At 34.2% G+C, this 19,234-nt stretch overlaps 1 protein-coding gene across 2 annotated transcripts in view; it reads left to right on the top strand.

Annotated features, from left to right (window-relative positions):
• GRID2 (glutamate ionotropic receptor delta type subunit 2) overlaps nucleotides 1-19,234 on the top strand; it is a 1,374,233-nt gene that overhangs the window by 239,554 nt on the left and 1,115,445 nt on the right. The gene's annotated exons all lie outside the window — the stretch shown is intronic.

Below are 19,234 nucleotides of genomic sequence, written 5' to 3' on the forward strand. Positions count from 1 at the left end.
TTCATATATGCTACACATAGTTTGCTGACATTAATTTGTTTACAAAATGCCTCAAATATCACCAAAAAGCTGTAGGATCATATAGCCTCCAATAGGCATTAGTAAACTATGTAATGGTGTTCTTTCTTCTTTTTTTCATTCCTTCGTCATTCTATCTGATGCATTTACCTTCAAAAAATATATTTATTTATTTTCTCAAATTATAGAATATGTCCTGTTTCCTACTGCTTATAAATGGTTTATCTACAAACTGGCTGGGATTCCTTATTTCCAAATTAGATAATTTTCAGGAGCTCTTTCCCATCTCAGATTATATTCTGATAGGTTTCCAGGTTTAACTAATGTATATCTACAAAAGGTGCTAAACTTGTATTTGCAGGTTCTACAGAAAAACATGCTCGCTTGGATTCATAGCATATTTGAAAATTTATTAAACATTGCTGAACCATGATTATTTCTCTAGTTATATTTGTTATATCTTAATTTAAGAAGGATCTTTGGGATTTGTTAAGAATTTACACAAATAAATTTCTAATTACATTTAGATAAATAAAGCAAAGTTTTATTGGGAAATGGGACTCTAGAGCATGAAACCTCTTAGAACACTCTTTTCAAATTTTCACTGCTTTATGAAAGCTATCTACAAGGTGAAGTCCAAGGCAAATAAAGCTGAAGTGTGGATCTCTGAACAACAATTTTGACTCAAGACCTTATATGTTGACACATTTTGCACAAATATTATTACACTGTTAATATGATTGGTGATACCTTTTAAAATATTCAATCCTATAATCAAATTTGATTTATTGAACACACTGTTATTTATTGCCTAATATGCAACAAACACTTTTCTTTGTACTGATTATTTTTTATGAATATAGAAAACAAACTCCCTTGCCTCATGGAACCTGTATTCTAGAGATGGGAAGAACATAAACAATAACTAAATAGTTAAGATATGTAATCTGTCAGATGGTGATATGTATGATGCTTAAAAAATGAATGAAGGAAGGAGGAAAGGGAGTGGAGACAGAGCCTCCAATTTTAAATAGGGTGATCAAGGAAGGTCTCACTAAGAAGGTATCATTTGAGAAAAGACCCAAAGAGGTTGAGAAAACCAGCCATGTGTTTGTCTAAAGGGAAGAGCCTTGCAAGCAGAAGGAAGAACAAGATCAAGATCTCTGACACAGGAACATGTGTTGTGTGTTCTAGGGACATTAAGGAGGTTGGAGTAACTGGATGTTAATGAGCAAGAGGCTGAATACTAGGGTCTGAGATCTGAAATTTAACAAAGGATCCAATTACAGAGGCCTCTATAACCCCCTGGAAGGATTTTTTTTTACTGTTCTACAGGTCTGTTGATATGCCTACCATTCCTGGCTGCCTCTGACCTTCCAGCTATCTTTTACAACCACTTTGGGTCTCCCCCGGGTTTTCTCAGAGTTTTTATGTTGGTTCCTTCGATATGGCTCCCTTTACCTTCTGAAGTTTCTGTTTATTTGATTTGGTGGAGGGAAGCCTTTACTAGTTTGTCATCTTGTCAGAACCTTGAAGCATAAAATTGTTTTGAAATACAATTTGAGAAGCAAATATTTCAGACTTTGAGGGACTATTAAACTTACCTACACTATCTTTTTATAATATGTTATTTCTGACATTTTCCAGCCTCTGTAAATAATACCTAACTGCAAGAGGAAGCACATTACATTTTTGGACAATTTAATAAGAAGAAAAAGTTTCCTTATATTAAAATTAGACACCTTTAAAAAAAGTGCATTCAGTACATCTATAAACTCACATAGATTAAATATACACATTATAGAATTATGACCAAAAGAGACATTAAAAATTACCACTTCTAATTCTTCAGGTTTTCAACCTTTGATAAGTAACTTATTGATCACATAAATGTGACTTGTTTAAGAGGTTAGGTGCCATCTCAGACTGACAAGATATCAGGTGTTCCTCACTAATTCTAAGGGAACCTTGGCTAGAGGAACTTCTTCAGAATGTTAAGCAGCACCAAGGAAGATATGGCTGAAAATGAGACAAAGTAAAAGTCAGTGGAAACATAAAAATTCAAGGTTTTTTAGCTGTAAGTGGAGACCTTAGAGAAAACAATTGTAGAGCAGATCTTAATGAAAGCTGAGTCCATTAATAGATGATAATCACTCTCCAGAAGGGCTGGATCTTTAACTTTTCTTTTAATAGCCCTTTTTGGGAAAACTGAGTTTACAGTATCAGCATTAAATAGCCTTAGGAAGCATCAATAGGATTAAAGGAATTAAAAATAAAAATTCAGACTGAATGAAACAGTCTGTGGCTCATTATGTCCTCCTTTTGTAGAGGATATAGGGCAATAACATAGGTGTAAGCCTCAACAAAGTGTATCCTTTTATACCAGTGGTTCTTAAACTTTAGCATGCATTGGAGTCACCAGGAGAGTTTGTTAAAAAACAGATTGCTAGTCCCCACTCCAGTTCATAGATGACAGTGATGCTGCTTTTCTAGGGGCCAGTCTTTGAGAGCCAGGATTCTCATAGGTAATTATTCTTAGGGTCATATATTACGTAGGTGATTACTCTTAGGATAATATATTTTGGGAGGTTAGAAAAATGTCTTCACATAGGGATCCAGGATTTTTGTAGCTTTTGGATTCATTATCCTAGAGGGTCTCTGTGCATACAGACATCAGGAGACAAAGACCGTGCAAACACTTGATTCTTAACCAGTGTACTGGAAACGGCATATATCCCACATCTCCTCACATTCTTTTGACCAAACGTAACTATAAAAGAATCTAGAAAATGGCAATGGAATTTCAGCTCCTAGCACCAGAGATTCTGATTCAGTATATCTGGAGAGGAAGGTTTGATCTTTAAAAGCTCTATCACTGATTGAGTTATTCGCTAAGTTTCAGAATTCTGGTTCCACCGCTATGGTTCAACAAAGAAATATTGAGGGTCTATTATATGAAAGACCCTGTGCCAGCCAGTGGGGACTATTAACTTTGATGGAAAGTTAAACATTAGCCCTGTTTTGGGAGGGCTTCCAGCTTAATGAGAGAGATAAACACAGGACCCTTATGCCAGGTTATTTCTCTAGATGTGTATTGAAACTCTGTCTCAACTTCCTTACTTCCTGTTCACTCTTTAACCCATTTTAATTTGGCTTCCACTCCCACTAGTTCCATTGAAGTAGGTTTTATTAAAATAATGAACAATGTCCATGTTATCAAACACAGGACAAGGATATTTATCTGGCCTCAGTTTTCTGAGTAGCGTTTCATATATTTGGCCATTCCCAATTATTTGAAAAACTTTTCCTTTTTGCTTCTTTTAATGCTTTTCTTAGTTGATATTTCCCCTGGATCAATCGTTGTACCTTTTAATCCATCCTGGATTACTTTTCTTCTTCTAATTAAGACCGGATTGCCTCTGGGATTTGTTTGGATCTCTCTTTTCTCCATTTGTGATATTTCCTTATATGATCATGTCCAGTCTTAAGTCTTTAATCCCCAAAGATATGTTGATGACTTTCAAATGTATGTGTCCTACTCAGACCTCTTTCTCTTAAGCTTCATTTCCACATATTCATTTGCCAACCTAACATCTCCACTTCAATTTTAATAGACATCTGAAACGGAACATATACAGCTGCTGTTTTTTTCTTCAAAAGAGGAATACTACATACCATGGCATTGAGTGAAACTGTTCGAAGAGATAAATTAAGGATAGTTTGAAGACATTCATTGTTGTCTCTTCTTTGAGCACATCTTATTCTGAGAGCAGAATATTTTTGGCTCAGGAATGGACTAAACTTTTAACATAGATACAGTTTATTAGTATAAGAACTATAGATTTTGGAACCCAGAAGCTCTAGATTCAAGTTCTAGCTCATTTATTTCTAGCTATGTGATTGGTAATTCACCTAACTCTTCTGATTCTCAGTCTCTTCACTTATAAAATGAGGATGAAGGGAGCTACCTAACAGGAATTTCAGCGTTTAGAAATATTGTTGCTCTTTTCTTACAAATAGAACTAACAGTGGCAAGCATACACACTTTGGCCATTTTTGTAAGATTTACTGTAAGATTATCTAGCAAGTGATTACTAAAAATAGGACTTGAATTTTCATGTTTTTGACTTACAGATAGTCAATGACTGTGATACAGACCTTGGTAGCTGAAAGAAATTGGGTATATTTTGCAACCATTACATCTAATAAATATCTAAAAATATTGCCATCTTTGTAAGGAAACTCATATCTCATTCACTGCTGTCTAGTCTACAGTTATAATAGAACCATTGTTTTCTCACTGTTTTTAAGATATTTTATAGGGCAACCCCCTAGCATTATCTTTATGCAGGTCCGTAACATTAGTTGCTTATTCAGTATATGAAATAGCATAAAATAGGACATGTTGGAAAATTTTTTTCAGTAGATTTCTGTAAAATCTTTGGTTTTGCTAGTTAAAAGTGCTTATGTAATAAAGAAGATAAAATTTTTACAGGTGGGCTCAGAGATAATGAAACCATGAGGTGTGAAATTTATATTAAGAGAGTACCTTTTTGCTACCTGAAATATGCCACAGGGTGCATTCATTTTCTTTGGAAATGAAGACCATATTTTATAATTCTGAAGTGCTTAATTTCAAATGACTTACCTAGTTAAGTTGACTCAGATTGGTAAAATGATTTTTTTTTAATGTAGAAGCAGAGTAAATTTTTGTCTTAAGGTAAAATTAGAATTTTTACTGTGTAGAAAATGGGCTAAACTAAGTTATTTGTGTGCAAAGTATGTTTGAATACTTGAAGAGCATGCATAGCATTCACATTATATATTTTTTTTCATACAGGTGTTTCTTTCACCTGTGATTTTAATTATAGTACCATATATCAGTTCTCACTTCTTTTTAAATGGTAATTGAAGGTCGTAATAAAAGAATCTAGTGAATTGTTACAGGAGGAAAAATAGTTGAATCTGTTCCATTTCTAAAAATATCTGCAAGTCTTTTCAGTGAATGTACTTTTCAAGAAGCTACCTTCTTATCTTTTTTTTTTTAATGTGCATCATTTCAGTTTGGGAAGAGGTTGAATTGCTCTGCTGTGTTAAAAAGTCTCTTTTCATAAACCAGTTATTTCTGTTCTTGTCATACCATTTAAGTTTGTAATAATAGGATATTGCTTCAGTTAAATGTGTGAGATGGGGAAACAGACTAAAACACAGGATATAAAGCTCTGGATAACTTCACAGAGTCAATATAAAAATACTTAAAAATTAAAGAATTAAACAGTGTCATTTTCTAATTTTTTAATATAATGGTAACATACACATAACAGACTTTACCATCTCTCCCATTATTAAGCATACAATTTGATAATATTAAATATATTCATAATGTTGTGCTACCATCACCACCATCCATTTTCAAAACTCTTTTCATCTTGTAAAATGGAAACTCTGTACCCATTAAACAGTCACTCCTTATTCCCCTCTCCTTCCAGCCTCAGGACACAACCATTCTCCTCTCTGTCTCTATGATTTTGACTACTTTAAGTACTTTGTATAAGTGGATTCATATAGTTTTTGTCTTATTATGACTGGCTTATTTCATTTAGCATAATGTCTTCAAGGTTCATTCATGTTGTGGTGTATATCAGCTTTTTCTTCCTTCTTAAGAATGAAAAATATTCCATTGTATGTATTTACTACACTTTGCTTATCCATTCATCCATCATTGAACACTTAGGTTGCTTGCATACATTAGCTATTGAGAGTAGTGCTGCTATGAGAATGGGTGTACAAATGTCTCTTCAAGACCCTTCTTTCAGTTTGGGGGAGTATATACACAGACGGAGGTTCACATGATAATTCTATGTTTAATTTTTTGAGAGCTGCCATGCTGTTTTCAAAGCAGATGTACCACTTTACATTCCCACCAAGGGTACTCAAGGGTTCCAATTTCTCTACATCTTGCCAACACTTGTTATTTTATGTTTGGCTTTTTTAGTAGCCATCTTAATGAGTATGAGGTGTTACCTCATTGTTTGATCTGCATTTTCCTAATGGTTAATAATGTTAAGGGTCTTTTCATGTACTTATTGACCACTTGTATGTCTTCTTTGGAGAAGTGTCTGTTCAAGTTCTTTGCCCACTTTTGAATCCAGTTGTTCTTTTGTTGAGTTTTAGGAGTTCTCCATATATCTGGATATTAATCTCACATCAGAAACATGATTTACAAATATTTTCTCCTGAAGTGAATCTCTTGTAGACAGTATATACTTGGATCACGTTTTTTTATAGCTATTCTGCCAAACTCTGTCTTTTTTTTTTTCTTTTTGCGGTATGCGGACCTCTCACTGTTGTGGCCTCTCCCATTGCGGAGCACAGGCTCCGGACACGCAGGCTCAGCGGCCATGGCTCATGGGCCCAGCCACTCCACAGCATGTGGGATCTTCCCGGACCAGGGCACGAACCCGTGTTCCCTGCATCGGCAGGCGGACTCTCAACCACTGCGCCACCAGGGAAGCCCCAAACTCTGTCTTTTGATTAGAGAGTTTATTTCATTTATACTTAATTACTGATAAAAAGGGAATTTTGTCATTTTGCTATTTGTTTTCCATATGTCTTATACCTTCATTATCTCTCATTTCCTGGATTACTGTTTTCTCTTTTGCTTAATTGGTTTTTTGGAGTGAAACATTTAAATTCCTTTCTCATTTCCATTTGTATATATTCTATAACTATTTCCTTTGTAGTAAGCATGGGGATTACATTTAACATTCTAAAGTTATAACATTCTAATTTGAGTTTATACCAATTTAACTTCAGTAACATACAAGAACTCTGTTCCTTACACTTTCATCCTCAGTCCATTCAGTTGCTGATGACACAAAATTATATCCATATACATTGTGTGCCCCAAAATATAAACTAATGATTATTTAAATGTATTAGTCTCTTAAATTATGTGGAAAATAAAATGTGCAATTACAAACCAAAGTTACAATTAATAATACTAGCTTTTAGATTAATGATTGTCTTTTAAATAAAATATCAGTGTTTTAAATCATGTAGAAAAAAATGGGAGTTACCATCATTATAATAAAACTGACTTTTATAATTGCCTAAGTATTTACCTTTACTGACATCTTTATTTCTTCATGTGGCTTCAAGTTACTAGCTAGTGTCCTTTTATTCCAACCTGCAGGACTCCCTTTAGCATTTCTTGCAGAGCAGGCCTAATGATAATGAATAACCTCAACTTTTATTTATCTGTTCATATGTTAATTTCTCCCTTAATTTCACCCACTGCCTTCTGGCCTCGAAAATCCCTGAGAAATTTGCTGGTAATCCTATTGAGGATCCCTTGTATATGACAAGTGCCTTTTCTCTTGCAGCCTTGAAGATTCTCTCTTTGACTTTAGACAGTTTGATTATGATGTGTCTCAGTGTGGGTTTCTTTGAGTTCATCTTACTTGAATGTTCATATACCAATCTTCTTGGGTATTTATATTCATGTCTTTCATCAAGTTTGGGAAATCTTCTGACATTATTTCTTCAAATATTCTTTCTGATCCTTTCTTTCTCTCTTCTCCTGAGATACTCACAGGCCTTTAAACTCTGTTCACTTTTCTTCAATCTTTTTTCTATCTGTTCTTCAGACTTATTAATTTCCATTGTCCTATCTTCAAGTTCACTGATTCTTTATTTTGCGTGCTCTTTGAATCTGTCTGGTAAATTTTTCATTTCCATTATGTACTTCTCAGTTCCAGAATTTCTTTGTGGTTTCTTTTTAGGTTTTATTATACTTTCATTGTTATTTCCATTTTGTTCATCCATTGTTTTCTTGACTTTCTCCACATCTTTTTCCAGTTTTTTGAATGTCTTTCAAGCAGCTGTTTAAAATCTTTGACTAAATGTCTTGCCACCTCTTTTAAAGGATAGTTTCTATTGATTTTTTTTTTTTTCTTTTAGATGGACCATACTTTCCTGTTTCTTGTATGCCATGTGATTCTTTTATTGAAAACTGGACATTTAAATATAATGATATGATAATTCTGGGAGTTAAATTCAGATTTTTCCCCATACTACCAGTTTGCTCCATTTCTTTGTTGTTTTTGTTTTTATTTATTATTATCATTTTTATTGTTGTAGGCTGTCTCTGTGCCAGGGATCCACCTGCATTGTAAACCTAAGGTCTTTTCAGCTCTTTTCTGAGCCTGCATTTTTCTCTAGGCAATGACTTTTCATTTCCCTGTGTATGTAGTGCTTTTGAACGCCCTTGTCGGTAATGTCTGGCTCCCAAAAAGAGAAAAATGAATTGGAGTGGGGGAATAAAAGACTGCTGGCCCTCTTTTTAACCCCTCTGGCAGACACTTCAGCCAGAGAGGGAGGGGCTTGCAAAAGTGGAGGGAGGTGCAACAACAATGACTGCCAATATAAAATAAAAAATTTTTTAAAAATTGAAAAATAAAAATTTCTAATTTTGACTGGACAAAAAAATGGTTGCTAGCCTCTTTTTCTACACCTCTAATATCAGAAGCAACAATCAGTCATCAGAGCACAAATCCCTGAAATTTGGAGGACAGGGTTTGCCCTCAAACTGTATGCCAGGTGCTCCTGAAATGGCTTACAGCTGCCAGCTACATAACTGAGGGGTGGAGGATGGGTGGCTGGTACTGTGGTAAGGCCTGACTTTGACTGAAATTAACTGCAGTTCACACTCTAAGTCTTCCTCTGGAAGTTGCAATCCTTCAATATATTCTAGAGTTCCAAAATAGTTTTGTCAGATAGAATCTAACCCTCCAATTGTTGTCTAGGTAGGGAAACAGATTCCTGATGCTTCCTACTTCATCATCTGCCCAGAATTTCTTTAAATAGTGCCATTTTTATTAAGAGAAATACAGATTATTGATCTTTTAATATCTAGTATTCTTTAAAAAGTACAAATAATTCTTATTAGAAGAACTGATTTGGACTTTCTATTCCCCAAAGACCAAATTTATATAAAAATATATGTAAGCTATTCAGAGAGGATCTATGTTACAGCATAAAATGATTGTTTTAAAGATTAGCCTCTATTATGCTCCACATGGAGAAGTCAGATTATCTGTCCCTTAAGCAATGTTCATTTTCTTTTCTCCCACAGACTTTTGGAAAACATACAGCAAAGTCAGATGTTTAAGTGGCAGTACTATCAGTTTAAATGTGCTTTGGGTTTCTGGGTAACTTTACAAGAACTGAAATGTGAATTCAGATGTCATTGGAGAGTTAGGGTGAGAAAAAGGACTTGTGCTACAATGAAGAATCCCTTCATGAGTTTGACTTAGCTCACATTGTGATGGCATGTCACATTACAACATAAATGCCTCCCCTGAAATGGTAGAGATAGTCATTGAAAATTTATCTACTTGGTCTATGATTTGCCCTTCTCATTTTAAGTCACCCTATTATAATATATTGAGGGAAATTGAGGATTTAAAGGTATCTGCAATATAAAAATATTTCTTATATTACAATATGCTTTCAAGTATTAACGTAGAATCATTTAAATGATCTGTGTGGAGTTTTATCTCCTTCCAGTTATATCTTTCTATACTAATCATAAATAATTCTGTCTGTGATCTCAGCAATATCCTCTTTGAACTTGATTATCTATATTTAAAACAAAATGATGCTTGTCTGTAAAGTAGATAATTATGGTGGGTGAAATGGGAGTTAATAGTATAATGTACTTTGAACTCGGAGAACAAAATGCTAAGTAAGCAGTAGACACTGGGAGATAATGAACCCATTAGTTTCTATATCTGGTCACAGTTTTAATATTACAGACCTAGGTAAATTAGTAAAGGTCTTTAATATATAAAGTCAATGACTCTGACATTGTTGTTCTGTTAGGATCACTAGTCACTAAAATAGAAAAAATTCTAAGGTCTTAAAAAAATGAAAGGCTAGGTAGAGATTTGTTCTGAACCCTGAATTTAAGAATATATCAAAGTGCGTATGTTATTGGAACTCACTTAATAGTATTCTAAAGTTAATGCAAAAATTGTCATTTAACATGTTTAGAAAATTTACTTCAACTTGGTTCGTTGTATATGGTAGATAATTACCCCAAAAGCAGATTTAAAGTTCGGGAAAAAATGTGTAAATTCTTGAGTTAAACTACTCTTTAAATGGTATAGTTTAATTTATTGGGATTAATATTGTATCTACAAAAATTATGCAAAAATATTATTGAAAAACTTTTGTAAACTGGGCCTAGTTAATAAAAATTTCTCAAAAAGATTTAAACCTATTTGAGAGTTTTAATATACACGTAAAATTTTGATAATTATGAAAATAAAAATATACATATCACTTGGTAATATAGAAATTTATTATAATAAATATATTGTCATATATTAAGCTTATAGATATCTTAGGGAGTTTGCCTTGAAAGTGAGAGCTGTGAATTCTGCCACAGTCATTACTAGCTTTAGGTCTTGGGAAAGTTACTTGCCCTGAGCCTCATTTCCATCAAAGGGTTTTCATCAATACTAAATGATATAATGCCAGTGAACTACTTATTACAATGCTTATTAATAATAAATGTTAATTACTTTCATTATTATTTCAATTATTATAAACTTGAGAGTAACACAACATATTATCTATAATTCAGAATAATATTTGCTAATTGCCATGACTTTGGTGTATATCCAGCACAACCTTTCAACAATTAGAGTTATTATTTTGATTTACTTCCTTAGTCAGAGTGCTCATGAAGGGTTAGATAAGGTGAACTGAGGAAAGTATACCTCTGATTGAAAGGAAAAATAGAGTTCTAAAAACCCTGTTTCCTGTCTACGAAGAAATTAATGTAGAACGTATTCAGAAAATTTCTATTGAATGAGAAAAAACTGCTGGAAATACTTGTTATACAGAATTAATTCATGGAGGATATCTCAAAGTAATTAATATTATCTAGGCAGATTTTATATATATATTCACACACACACTCACACATGCATAAACACACACATATTCATGCGATACCTTCACTTTAATAATATCCCCACTGAAATAGTAGCTAGTCTGTATGCTCAGATGAAGATGCCAAATGATATAGAAAATGCTAAGTTCATTTGGTCACAATTCTGCTAAATTTTCCTGCTGTCTAGTAGTACTGAACTTGTTCAACCTTTTTTCTTCTTGTGAAGGGTGAAATAAAGGAGAAATCTGATTTTTATAGTATTTATAATGTCTTTATTACTCGTCCTTCTTTTGAATTATTTGCACAATTTCCACTGGCATTAGTGGGAATATCATAAGTAGATCCAAAAACATTACAGTTCTCTTGATTTGGATACCTGTGCACAGTGAAACTAATGTGTATGCACAGTGCACTGTTAGAATTAAATTTAAAAACCTACTTCTGAATAGTAGCATCTAAAACAGTGAGGATATGTGATGACTTAACAATTCTGAATAGCTCTGCAGGACTGTAATTCTGCTGTGACCAATAAATTGTCTCAGAGCAGAGACTTGTGCCTTTTGAAAAAAATTGAACCTCCAAAGTGAAATTGCTGAAACTTCTAAGGCAAAAGACAATAAATTTTATGTGAAAACTCTTATGTTCAGGTTTTTACTATAATTCTTCAATTTTAAATACTTCATGGCGTATAGTAAATGAATTTGTTATGCAGATTACCAGACTAGTACTCATTATCAAATATATATGTATCTGTTTGTATATATATATATATATATTCTCTAGTATTACTAGTTATTGAATATATATATCTAATATATTTAGTAGTACTAGTTATTGTCACACATATGTATACATGAATGACATATGGATTATATATGTAATATATATATGCACATACATGGAGTATGTGCTTGAAATGAGAAAAAAAAAAAAGCATTATATGGAAGAAATAGTTCCAAACTTGAAAACAGAAAACCTAAATTCTTACTCCACCCCTTCTAACTCTTGGCTGTATAATTTTGGTTAAATTACTTAAAATCTTTTCACTAAAATTTCTGAAAAATGAGAAAGTTTTTGTATACCATCCTTAAAATTTCAGCTATGAGTTATGAAATACACAATTGCTCTTTCTGTTATCATCTTATGAAGGCATCTTAATTCTGCTGTGGTCTGATGCAAGATGTAATAGATTTCAGCTGTCCTGTCAGCAAATCATTTGTGAAGAAACAAAATGGCTGGCTTCAATGATTATCTCTGTGTTGAGGGAAGGTTGACAGGGTGGATGAATGGATGGGTACACGAATAGATGAATGCATAAACGCGTAGAAGGAAAGAGGAAAAAATGGACAGAGAGAGAGACCAAGAGAATTAACTCTTGCTTCAAAGAAAATTAAAGATTCAATGCATGTAGTACCTTTGAAAAGTTTATTCTTTTTAAAACTATGTATCATAGAGAATTTATATATATTAGGCAAAATTAAATAAGTAGAGAGTTTGAACTCTGAGAATAAAAAAGACTAGTTACTTTGATTTTATTTGTAGCTCTGAAATCTGATCATATGTTTTTGGGCAATTGTTTCATACATGTCTTTTTAGATGATAAGGTTTTAAGCAGAAATTGATTGTGCAAGGGTAATGTTCACGTGTTGATCCTTTCTTGTTTTCAATTTTTAGAATTATTTATTTTAAAAGATATTTGGTATGTTAGTTATATAAAATGAGATATGCAGACCTTCCAGTAATTTTGTCAACTCTGTATGTGGGAAAATTCTTTTTGTTATAGAAGTGCTGGATCTGGTGGACCCCCAACTAGGTCCTTCCCTTGCCTTGTGTTGCTTGTGCCAATCGAATGAGACCAGGTTTGGCAAAGCAGAGCAGAAACTTTATGCCTTGATCAAGGAATGGGGAAGGGAGAGCTCTAAGACCCTTTCTTCTGGGGGAAGGGAAGTGGGAAACGTTTAAGGGTTAAGAGATGGGTGTGCCATCAGAACCGGGGGAAAGTGGCAATAAGTTCCAGAAAAAGCCAAAACATGCACAGTCCTGTGGGCTCTTTTGTGCAGGACATTAATTGTGCTAGCAAAGTGCAAGTCCTCCCTTTCAGAAGAGATCCTAGCATGGTGATGAAGCAAAGGCAACTTTCAGACGTTTTGGGTCGCATCTGTACAGGTGCTGCCCTGGTGGTCAGGCTGGAACCAGTTGAGGGCAGTGGACTGTCACCATCTTGGACCTTTCTGCTCAAGCTGATTCTGTGGTCTGGCTTTTGTGGCTTCTGCCTTAGTTTTTGTTAAGCAAGCACAACTGTGGGCATAGACTAACAGACTGGTATGGAAAGAAAGTAGGTTAACCTCTGTACAGGTATGGGTCTCTTTCCGGTGACCCTTCAAGATGTGTATCCAAATCTTTCTCAGTATTTTTAGAGGAAAATTCTGAGCTAGGTAAAGACATTTTCTTTCTTTCACTACCTTCCCAGCTAAACAATGTTTTCTCTACTTGCCTCTTATCTTATGTATAAGATAAAGATGAATTTAAATATTCAAACTAAAACTATAAGTATGTGATTAATACTTTGCTGAATAATTTGGGAGTCATGATAATACCTGTGATAATAAATTCACATACAGGTACATTTGCAATTCTAATTTTGTTCTAATTTAGAATTAGTTGTAACTTACATTTTTATTCCTATATTTGAATTTAGTTATCCTATTTTACAAGATCATGCCTAACTAATATAAGGAAAGTTTAAACTATTCCTGTTTCTTGAGTATCTAATATATTCAGGCTCTGTTATAGACACTAACAAAAATAGTTTCTATGGCCCAGGAAATTATATTTTGCTAAGGAGACAAGGCATATATCCATGGTGGAGACAACACCATGAATAAAGACATGAAGGTATAAAAGCTTAAAATGTTTTTGAGAGTTATGGATGTGGTCAGGTTAGTAACTTCTTTATTTTTTTAAAATTTATTTTTTGGCTGCGTACGGTCTTCGTTGCTGCACACAGGCTTTCTCTAGTTGCGGCAAGCGGGGGCTACACTTTGTTGCCGTGCATGGGCTTGTTATTGCGGTGGCTTCTCTTGTCGTGGAGCACAGGCTCTAGGTGTGCGGGCTTCAGTAGTTGCGGTGTGTGGGCTCAGTAGTTGTGGCTTGCAGGCTCTAGAGCGTAGGCTCAGTACTTGTGGCACATGGGCTTAGTTGTTCTGCAGCACATGGTATCTTCCCGGACCAGGGATCAAACCCATGTCCCCTGCATTGGCAGGTGGATTCTTAATCACTGCACCACCAGGGAAGTCCCAGGTTAGTAACTTCCTACAAATGTTTGTTTTTAACAGGCATATTTGCAAATGCAAATTTTTAGAAAATGATTTTATTAACCTGTACGTATGACCCTTTACAATAGTTAAAAAATTAAGACTTCAACATGTTTTTAATACCACTGTAAACTATAATTACTTCCTTTCTAAGACATAAGTAGATAAGGATGATATATTTTGTATTTAAAAACTTGTATGTAGTGCTTGCTTCAGCAGCACATATACTAAAATTGGAACGATACACAGAGAAGATTAGCATGGCCCCTGCGCAAGTTTGACACGCAAATTCGTGAAGCGTTCCATATTTTTCAACAAACACGTGAAAGAATGCTCAACATCATTAATCATTAGAGAAATGCAAATCAAAACTACAATGAGCTATCATCTCACACCAGTCAGAATGGCCATAATCGAAAAATCTACAAACAATAAATGCTGGAGAGGGTGTGGAGAAAAGGGAACCCTCTTGCACTGTTGGTGGGAATATAAATTGATACAGCCACTATGGAGAACAGTATGGAGGTTCCTTAAAAAAGTAAAAATAGAACTACCATACGACCCAGGAATCCCACTACGGGACATTTACCCTGAGAAAACCATAATTCAAAAAGAGTCATGTACCACAATGTTGCAGCTCTTTTACAAGAGCCAGGACATGGAAGAAACCTAAGTGTCCATCAACAGATGAATGGATAAAGAAGATGTGGCACATATATACAAGGGAATATTACTCAGCCATAAAAAGAAATGAAATTGAGTTATTTGTAGTGAGGTGGATGGACCTAGAATCTGTTATACAGTGTGAAGTAAGTCAGAAAGAGAAAAACAAATACCGTATGCTAACACATATATATGGAATCAAAAAAAAAAAGGTCATTAAGAACCTAGGGGCAAGACGGGAATAAAGACACTGACCTACTGGAGAATAGACTTGAGGATACGGGGAGGGGGAAGGGTAAGCTGGGACAAAGTGAGAGAGTGGCATGGACATATATACACTACCAAATGTGAAATAGATAGCTAGTGGGAAGCAGCTGCATAGCACAGGGAGATCAGTTCAGTGCTTTGTGACCACCTAGAGGGGTGGGATAGGGAGGGTGGGAGGGAGGGAGACGCAAGAGGGAAAAGATATGGGGACATTTGTATATGTATAACTGGTTCACTTTGTTATAAAGCAGAAACTAACACACCATTGTAAAGCAATTATACTCCAATAAAGATGTTAAAAAAAAAAAAAAAAAACTTGTATGTAGACTCACCTGAATATGTCACTCTCTTTGTGTCAGGATAAGTGAAGCCTTTTTTCCCTCCCATGGATGGAGCAGATCATCAGTCCCAAATAGTGGAAATGACTAATTAAAAATTGGTCTAATGGGAATCTTTAGGAGGTGTTTGTTCTCTGCCTGTTGCTTGGTTATTCTTCCCTCCAGTTTGGCCAATGCAAAGTGTAAATAGAGTATAATTTGTTGATCAAACACTGTGTGTGTGTGTGTGTGTGTGTGTGTGTGTGAGTGTGTAAGTGGCGGAAGAAGTATTTCATCTTGACAATAAGTTGGATCTGGTTTTCACCTCCAGGTTATAAAATAAAACAGTTAAAATGTGCTAATAAAAATAGCTGGGGGCTTCCCTGGTGGCGCAGTGCTTGAGAGTCCGCCTGCCGATGCAGGAGACGCGGGTTCGTGCCCCGTTTCGGGAAGATCCCACGTGCCACGGAGCGGCTGGGCCCGTGAGCCATGGCTGCTGGGCCTGCGCGTCCGGAGCCTGTGCTCCGCAAATGGGAGAGGCCACAACAGTGAGAGGCCCGCATAACGCAGGAAAAAAAAAAAAAAAAAAAAAAAAAAAAATAGCTGGGAAAGACATAGATGCTGTGTCATCATGTAAGCTATATAGCTATGTATGTTGCATTTGAGAAACTTTAGTTTCAAATAGTAAATCTAGGATATTTGAAGTTAAATCAGACTGCTAATATGTGTGTGTGTTAATACAAAGGATAAAGAGATGACATTGCAATACTATTGGAAGTGCATGCCATAAGAAAGAACTGTCTTTCCTGAGATTCTTCATGTGGAACTTACGAGGTTGTTTTCAGAATACTTGTGTTTGATACAAAATGCTTCATTTAACAGTACTTTTGTGGTAAAAAGCCAAATTTAAGATGAGAGTTTATAGCTGAAGGAAAAAGTAAATAAATAAGTGTATTTGAAATGTTGGCTAGGATTTCCTGTTCTTTGGTTATGCTGCCTGTGTGCAGTAAGATGAATCATTTCTTTTGTGTACTTTGCTGTTTGCAGAAAGATGAACTGCTTTTTTGTGCATTTGCTTTCAGTATGTCTTAATTCAGCACAGAATTGACTAATTTCTTATCATTTTGGCAGGTTTCTGCCATTTATTAAGCCAGGTTTACTGTGTAAAGCAATTTTAAGTGTTGTCAGGTAATAGTAAAATGCTTCCATTAAAAGTGCATTAGCAATACTCAGCAGAAGTCAGTAGCATCACCTGCTATAAAAAAAGTTTGATTAGAAACTTTTCCAGAAGACCCATTTAGAATCCATGACAAGCTGAAACATCTCTATATAAATATACATCACTTCTTTGAGAAAAGACATTTAGATTATCTGGTTTAAAACAAATTGGTTATTTCAGCTCCAGTTATAGCACATATATATCACACTTCCTAAAAAGCTGCTAAAGAAATTTTTATATCCCAGTCTGATAACATTAGATTTCAGTGTAAGGATTAACTTAGATTCTCATAAATATTATCACAAATTAAAATGAGTCTTCCTGAATGTGAATTAAAATTATCAAGATAAATCTAAAATTTATTGCCTAAATATTAGTTTATAAAGTATATTTCTAATTCAGAGGGGACAGGATAGGGCAGAAATTAATATCTATCACATATGTTGATTACATCAATAAAGTATTAATAGTCTGGGTATTAGCTATATAATAGTGTAATTAAGAAATAATTTATGTATCAATTTTAAAAATGTCTTCACCCTTTTCTCATGTTCTTAGCCATGACAGGTATTCACATACATAGGAAACGTAAAGGAAGGATTTAAAAAGGCTGGTCAAAGTAGTCAATGAATCCATGCAAACATAGAAGAGCAGTGGTAAGAGAAAGCCAAGCTGACACAGTAAGCCTGTTAGACACTCTGCCTTCTCTAGCAAAAAGTAATCATTTCTTGCTTTCCCATGGTGAAGCCACATAGGGTGGAGAGGTCAAAAGTAACTTGCCACAGTTGTCAGAAATGGACGTAGATTCATCCTTGCTTTATCATGAACTGACTCTAATAATGCATGTATAATATCATAATTATCTTTCGCTAGAAGACTTGGGGCTTCAGCTACAGAATTATTAAATCAATAAAATTGATAGATGTAAAGTGTGTCTGCTTCTGTTTATACATATATGTGTATTTGTGTGTATGTGTAAACATATATATGCATATTTGTGTCTGCATGTATAGTGTGTTTATCTTTTCATATGTGTGTATAATACCCGTATTATATTTATATGTGGAAAAAAGTCATTTTTATATACACATAATTTTATTTTTTCACACACTGTAATGAATATAGTCGCGAAATATGTGTTATGTGTATATGGATGTGTATGTGGATATGTACATATATAGTTATTCCTTTATCATGTTATTGACCCTGAGGTATATGTCTCTTTTTGTCAACAGGGTCTTCATTAGGTTTATTCAAAAATACAAAAATTATTTATGATTAAAAAGTAAATAATTAAAAAATGTGTGCTTGCTTAGAACTGGAAGAGTCAGAATGAATGCAAATAAAGTATGCATGGCTAGATAGGAAAGAAACTCCAGATATGCTGTAAAGTCAGAATCCCTGTTAGAACACTTTTATGTCTTTTGGGTGCAATCCTGGAAGGCAGTATCCCATAGTGATGTAAAGCAAGGACGTTGGAGTAAGGGCCCAAAAGCTCTGGCCCTTATTGTGGAACCTTAGGCATATTTCTTGCATGGAATCCTAATTTTTAAAACTGTATGTGTGTGTAGTAGTGTACATATCACATAATTATTTTAAGGATTAAATTAAATACTGTAATATGAAGAAAATAATAGAACATGTTAAGCTTTGTTTGGATTATATTACAGTATTTAAAAAAAGAAAACACTAGCATGTATTGAGACATATTTAGTTACCAAAATTTACTTACATTTCGCAGGCATAGTATCATTTAATACAGTTAATAATCCTTACAGATGGATATTATTTTTACTATTAGATATTACAGATGATGAATGTGGAGTTTAGAATTTGAATCCCTTACTCAAGGGATATACTCAAGTCATATACTTAACAAATGTCAGAGTCAGGATTTGAAATCAGTTTACTCTTAGAACTGGGATGTTTAATCAGTACACTGACAAACACACAGTCAAATAAAAGTTAGCCACAACTCTTATCATCATCATCATCATTATTACATATGAAGGAAAAATGCCATAATTATTCTCTAGAACTTATGTTAGTTCTTCAGGAAATATGTCTCCATTACTTCTGCTCAGAGATTTGTATGTCTCTAAATTTTTAATAAATATTATGGAATTTACTATTGTAAAAGATACTGAAACTCTTGTTAAAAAAAAAAAAGAAAGGAAAGAAGGAAGGAAATAAAAAGAGAAAAAGTAAATTAAGATCATTGTAGAAATTTGATTCCTATTTATGAATGGACTCTCAGAAAATTTCCTGATTTTTCTCCTATTATTCAGAAAAAAAAATTCTACAAGTTATGAATTCTTAAAGATCTCATGACATGAGACATTCAGTGTATTTAACCACTTTGTCCTGCAGAGGTTTTTTGTATTTATTATAATATCTTCCCGATACTCTTCCAGCAAAACACTTTGATGTACTATTCATCATCTCCATTTGGGAGAACTAACTACATTCCTGC

This window comes from Lipotes vexillifer, unplaced genomic scaffold (genome assembly GCF_000442215.2).
Source record: "Lipotes vexillifer unplaced genomic scaffold, Lipotes_vexillifer_v1.1 scaffold178, whole genome shotgun sequence".
Classification (NCBI taxonomy): Eukaryota; Metazoa; Chordata; class Mammalia; order Artiodactyla; family Lipotidae; genus Lipotes; species Lipotes vexillifer.